General features: G+C 44.3%; 1 pseudogene; it reads right to left on the reverse strand.

The window, feature by feature from the left end:
• Positions 1 to 2,396: 2,396 nt before the first annotated feature.
• On the reverse strand, positions 2,397 to 2,505 carry LOC138286281 (5S ribosomal RNA; annotated as a pseudogene).
• Between the last annotated feature and the right edge of the window lie 4,726 nt (positions 2,506 to 7,231).

The following is a 7,231-nucleotide window of genomic DNA, read 5'->3' on the forward strand; positions in this document are numbered from 1 at the left end:
ATACCATTCGTCACAGTCTTTAGCACCTCCTGCGCCCAGTCCAACAATCATTATTGGTGCTCCCACTCCCTCCTCCTCGGATTCCCTCATTACTACCCAGCAAAAGTGCCCTTCATCTCTCCATAGCCACCCTCCACCCCGCACATACATTTCATTTGTATTATAGCGCAGGTAATGGCTGACTTTACTAATGTACTCAGCTATTTACATAAAATACATATTTGCTCTTTGCAGTAGGCATATAAACCTTCTGAGCTTCTTTATGGCACTAAACCTGCCACTAGACAAGTCTGACCCTTTTGTAGCAGAAACATAATCACAATACTTACTTGACTTTTTTATTGCTGCCTAAAAGCTACAGTTGAAAAGCGTCAGTTGAAGTATGTGCATTGCTTTGAAGACTCAAGCTGCAACTGCAAAACTGGTGGCAAATATATAAATATATATATATATATATATATATATATATATATATATATCACTTTTATATGTGGGTCTGGTTTTCCTGGGGGCCGCAATCGCAGCCCCTAGGGAAACCACACACGTATTGACAAAAGTGATTTATATATATATATATATATATATATATCTCTATATATATCTATCTACATAGATATATATATATATATCTGAGATATATATATATATATATATATATATATATATATATATATATATATATATATATCTATAGATATAGATATATCCATGTAGATAGATATATCTATAGATATATCCATGTAGATAGATATATCTATATATATAGAGAGAGAGAGAGATCTATATTTTTTTTAGTTGTTGTATGGTTTCCTTGGGGGCCAACAACTAAAAAAAATTATTGCCCCCACAGGGGGTCCCCCTGCCCACGGGCGACCCCCTGTCCATTACTTTTTCTTTCTTTTTTTTGCACCTGCTTTTTATTTTTAAATATGCCCCCATGGGAGGGGGGGGCGGCCCGTTTTCCGAGGGGGCCAACCCACCCGAATGAAATCCCTGGTGTCTAGTGGTGTTTCCTGGCCCCCAATCGCAGCGGTGCTGCGATCGGTGGCCAGGAAACACTTTCAGGAAGGCCTCGTAAGAAAGGGGAGAGTCTCCCCTTTCTTACGAGGCCTTCCAGAACGTGGGGAAGGCCGTTTGTGGCCGTTTGCGGCCGCTTCCTGCTCCGATGGGGAAATACACAAAGTGACGTTAGTGCGCCTCGCGGCGCGCTGACGTCACAAAGGGGCGGGTGGGGAGCTGGGGGAGACACAGAAAAGCTTCTGTGTCTCCCGGGGAATAAAAAATAAAATAAAAATCCTCGGGATTTATTAACCCCCCTCCCTGGTGTCGGCCGCTGGTCGTGACGCGCACCAGGGAGGTACTGGCTGACGCCCGCACCCAAGGGGTTAAAGAAAATAAGTGGGGGTACTGACCAAGTTAGACACTATGCAAGTGACATCACGGCGCATGACACCACAGCGTGTGAAATCGCACCTGGAATCACAGATAGTGGCATTACAACCCATGACCTGACAGGAAATAACATCACAAGAAGTGAGATCTGGTCTTAAGACCTGACGCATATGCTTACCGCAAGAAAGAAAAGCCTTAGCTAGGGATCCCTTTGCCCGTCGTGGAGCAAATGTTTTCTTCAGCTTGGGCCGAGTGTATCGTTAAGTTAATGACACCTGTTACAGTGCCATGAAATGCCGGAAAATGCTTTAGAATGCTTTTACAACTCAAATTGCACGCACCTTTCTTCTTTTTAGTCCCTGTTTCTTTAATGCTCTGCGTTTGGACTCTGTTAGACTAGCGTCTGCAACTCATTTCATTCTTCCACACCGAATACACCATCATCGTTTTATCATATTTCCGACACACTGTGCTGATTTTTTCCATTTGGTTGCCAATAGTGGGCTCAAGCACTATTTCCTGGGGGCTAAGGCTTATTCAATGAACAAGTCTTAAAGAAAATAAGTGGGGGGACTGACCAGGTTAGACACTATGCAAGTGGCATCACAGCACATGGCACCACGGCGTGTGAAATCGCACCTGGAATCTCAGGCAGTGGCATCACAACCCATGACCTGACAGGAAATGACATCACAAGAAGTGAGATCTGGTCTTAACACCTGACGCATATGCTTACCGCAAGAAAGCAAAGCCTTAGCTAGGGATCCCTTTGCCCGTCGAGGAGCAAATGTTTTCTTCAGCTTGGGACGACTGTAAAGTGCAAAATAATTGTAAGTTTTCCTTTGGAAAGTGTGTATTTTAGTGTTATTGCTGTTCTTTTTTATTTCTTTTTTTGAGACAGGAAAAAAAAGAGTGAAGGAAATAAAAAGTGGAAAATGAAATTACAGAGGAAGCTGTGTAATTGAGCTAAGACGTGCAGCACCTAGTGTCTGAGAGAGGCAAAATGCCTACAGCACCTGTTATTCCCATGCGATCTCCCATCCAAGTACTAACCAGGCCCGACCTTGCTTAGTTTCCGAGATCGGGCACATTCAGGGTGGTATAACCGTAGGCAGGAAAAGCTGCAGGTTCTGCTCTCTTCTGCTCACCAAGCCCACCGCCCGGAGCCTGCTACTCTTAATCGCACCTGCACAGGCTCCCCTTGGGAAGTTGGACATACGCTCACTGCCGGAGGTCCAATGCCCCAACCCACATGAAGCACCATTTTTAGGGTCGAGTCTGCGTCTCATGTGCTTGCGCATGCATTTCGCTTGAGAGACACATTAGTAGTTAGAAAAGGGCTTGGAGCCCCGCCCATGTCAGGTCAGTGTCTTTCATTGGTTCGTGGGCTTGCCTTTCAAAATCTGCTTGCTTTTATTAGTGGAAGGCATGCATACGTCAGGCCTTTTCCGGGGGTTAGCCCTCCTCGAGCGCAGCGACCAAGTACTAAAGACATGCAAGGCTTGCTGTTTTCCATCCGGTTTGTGGACTACTTTTTATCTTTTTTCGCAGCGCGATCTCACTTGGCAGAAGTCGAGCGCTTTGCATGACATCTACCCTGTTCCATAGTTAATTGTGCTTTTGCCTGTTACGTAGATAATTGCACTTTTGCAGATAGGTTTAATGTGGCAAGAAAAGTCCGGTTGGGAGTTTACAACTGCTAACAGCTCTAACTTGGAGAAATGTGAGACCTGTTGCATTGCAAATGCTTGTTTCCCATGGAGTCCTGGGAAAAGTGGTTCACTTTGAACATCTGCTGTTAAAAAAAAGGAAAGAAAGATTGAGCATAATCCTCCCCTCTAGTCTTGACATAGACTCTCCTAAAACTTTAGTTAAAAGGTCTGTTTGGATGATATGCCAAATGAGGGCTGTAGTAGTGATAGCCGTGTCTATGAAGTTAGGGCTGGTATGTTTACAAGCGATATTGAAAAAGACCATACTATGATCAGACCAGACAAAAGGAATGATATTTATGTTGTCTTTGAACTTATTGGTAAAAATCTTGTTGAGGGTGTGGCTGGCCTGATGGGTAGCGCCGGTAACAATTTGTGCGAGATCGAGCCCATCTATGGTCTGAAGGAGAGCTAAGGTGTCAGTGTCATGGAGTGCTTCTAAATGGAAGCTGAAGTCTCCAAGCAAAGTAAAGTTAGCGGCCAGAATGTGCCATTCAAGAAGGCAGCTGATCTCCTGCGTAAAGACTTATCTCGGGTCTGGTGGACAGTAGATTGGCATGCCTTTAAAGGATTGCGTATTTGATAGAGCTATATTGAAGGAGACCACTTTGTAGTGATGAGAGAGAACAGAGTTAGACTTGGCTGCTAGGTCGATGCTGTGTACTATTGCTAAACCTCCTCCTCACTTATGTTCCCTGGCATGTCTGATGATGGAGTAGCCCTGGGGTAATGCTGATAGGTAGTCGGGGCTGCCAGCTGCTAGCGGTGCCCACATACTGTGTTTTACTAAAGATCTGGCATTGATAAGTACACATGATAAGGTGTGTGTGGAGTCACTTGCTACTGAGACTTTGCTGAGTGTTGGTGTCCATTTTTAGGAGGCTACCTTTTGCGAGAATCTGGCCAGAAGCATTTCTAAAGCTACCCATAGACCACAATTATGACAATTGAGCATCATATTGGCCCATGGAGATTCATAATCTATTAAAGTACAGTTAGTGATCGTGCCCTTTTTGAGTGCGAGGAGCTACCAATTACTAATATAGTCAATGTACAAAGGCCTTCAGGCCAAGTCTTGCCACTGAAGACTCACTTTGGCCACCTCCAAGGATTTGCAAGTCTACAGGGAGTGGGCCTGGTGCCACAGATACATAGCCACAGTAACTCTACTCCAGCCTGCTCTATGTCCCATACTGGGAGATACATATGACAGGCCCTGGTCTCTGCAGGCTGAGCATACACAACCTACATGACACTCACATTTCCATCACTTCCATCCATGACAGTACATCCTGTGCCCATCCTCTGTGGGTTCAGGGTATGTGCCACTCTGAAGGGCACAGTGAGTTTTACATGGTTCTCAGGCAATAGTTTGGCAAGTCAAGATGTGGGCTGAGTGATCTGTGGGACTGTACACATTGCCAGCGAGATCCTCACATGACTCAACATATCCAAAGATGTGTCATTGTATGGCTGTAAAGTCTCCTTGCCTGGAAATTTGAATGAAACAGGAGGAGGATCTAGGGCTTATCACGCATCAAACAACACAATGTTAATGTGAAATACATAGAGTACTTGTCTTCACTACCAGCACCATGTACATCCTATGTATGGAACACAAAATGTGACAACAGGCACCCAAAAAAAGTCTCACTAGCACTCAAAGGCACATTGTAGCCTATGAGGAAGGAAAAGATGATGTCAAACAGAGTCAAAAACGCCTACAAGATTCTTAACTGCTCCTCTGTTGAGCTATAGAACTGACCATACAGGGGAAGGATATCCTCAACTAGCCTCTCCAGCTCCTCAGGAGAGAACGCCCTTTCCCCTGCTTGGCCTGGCATGATTGCTCCCAGAGGGGGCACACAGCAGCTGAAGTGCTGGAGGTGTTGATGGGAGCAGTGTCATGAGTCAAGTGAGTGATTTAGCAAAGCATGGCGCACATGTACACCACGTATGGGGTCATCCCCGTGGAAGGCCACAGCCATTGTGCTGCGACCATCACAGTCATCAACGTTAGCTTATGGCTGTGTCTGCTGTGGTTGAAACCGCCTGGCGCACGTCAACTTCCGCCGGCAGCCGCATGCAGTTCCCAAGGTCCAGTGAGCTGGGTCTGGCATCGGTCATTTTGGCGGTTGTAACTACAGTATTGGGCCCTATTAAATGCACCACAACTTGATATGTGTCTGATCATCTCAAACAATGTAAAGCAGCCTTGTTGTGTAGGTTCTCCTAAACAATCACCAGTGTAGTGTGTTGGTGGTCACAGATAGCATAATACGGCGATGCACTGTCCACCGTCGGTGACTGTATTTTTGGCAGTAGGAACAGACTGTTAAACTTTCAAGGGCACATAAGGAGAAGATAGTTGAGTAATGCCCAGATCCATCTTTTAGACACATGTGTAGACAACCATGGGGGTCTCATTTGGGCCTTGAGTATTAGACAGCTTTGATTTTTAATGGGTGAAATGTTTTTCCTGTCAGTCATGCTTTGTCCCATGATTTGGGTCCTATTCATCATGTATGTTGGGGTGGACACAGTGACTAATATTCTAACTCATTTAATTTCACGAGTAGGTAGCCTGGGAGTTGGAGAAGGAAACAAGCTCCAGTGTACCATCCATTGCCCGACCTTCAAACCATGGAAGAACGTCACATCATCAAACAGTTCCGACTGAATAGGCAAACTACTGTGGGTTTATATCATCAGTTGGAGGCAGATCTGATGCCCGAAAACACAAATCCAACATGCATACCACCCATTGTGAAATTAATAGCAGTATTACACTTCCTGTCCAGAGTATCCTTCCAACATACAGTTAACATATCTGGTGTGAGTATGTCATAAGATGTCATGACTTTGACTATACAATCAACTGTATTTGTGATAATGTGATTAGTATATTTTTGGAAATAGCTAGGAAGCTGATGCTTAGCAAAATGTGGCAAAAGGTGTTTCATGAGGAAGCGTTTGACATATTCACATTTTGATGATGTTGCTTTGTTTGTGTCAAATTTTTCTAATGGACTTTGTTCTCCAGACTTTTGCTATGTGACTTGTGTCAAATGTATGGTTTCCAAACTTTACTCCTGGTTTTGTTCTTTGTTCCAGTACCTTAACCATTAGATCTTCATTTGGACAATTGAGAGTTTTGACATTGGCAGGTATATTGTGCTGTTGGGACATACAAAGTCGACATGGATTGTTCCCGGGAATGTATTTCACATACTTTGGGTGTAGAAGATGTGTGTCAAGACAGCTTGCACAGCAGCAGGATGGAAGTGCAGAAGACTCCATTGGACTTGTTCGTTGTTGTGTGACAGCCATGATGCATCACTTGTCTCATCATGTGATCAGTAAAAAATTTGTAGTAGGCCAAATTCATGTCAGCTCCTGTTTACATTGGCTAAATACTCTTTTGCGTGACTGTTTGTAGCTGTTAATGTGTTTCATCATTGTAGGACAAAGTGCCTGTGGCACACTACTTACATTTGTTTGTGTCATACCATGAGAAGTAGTAGCACTGGATTGTATTGACCCTGTGATCAGGGACTTTTGTCCTGCCATCTGTCTGGGTGTTGCATTCTATGCGGTGGGCTTCCTTTTGAGAGCTAGAGGATATGGCTCCAGCTGATGACATCAACCATGTCAGTTATTGCCTATTTAACAGGACAATGTCTGATATGTCCATTCCTAAAATGTTCTGGGGGTCTGCACTAGTATATTTGGTGACGTACAGAGTCTCATACTGTCATGTCTGAATTTGTATGTTTCTGACATCTTGACAGCCGATGTGCTGAGCAATGTAATAAAAAATAAAACCTCTTCTGAAACAAGACACTTGTATGTATGTGTTTGTGTTTAATGGTTGTAATCCTGAGCTGGACACTGTGTACATGCATCAAAACACGAGGGGGATTCGGAGGATTAAAGGTCCAGTGTATACCCTCCAATGAAAGTTACTTAATAATGCAATACACTGTTCCAAAAGAAAAAGAAGAGACAGGGTGAGTACTAGGGGATTATATCTAATAGGAGCAAGAGTCCTCACACACCCAGTTGGGTGTCATGCTTCATCATCGGACGAGCTCCTCGTCAGACCGGCGCTGCAATGTCTGACGGGC

This window comes from Pleurodeles waltl, chromosome 3_1, assembly GCF_031143425.1.
Source record: "Pleurodeles waltl isolate 20211129_DDA chromosome 3_1, aPleWal1.hap1.20221129, whole genome shotgun sequence".
Taxonomy (NCBI): domain Eukaryota; kingdom Metazoa; phylum Chordata; class Amphibia; order Caudata; family Salamandridae; genus Pleurodeles; species Pleurodeles waltl.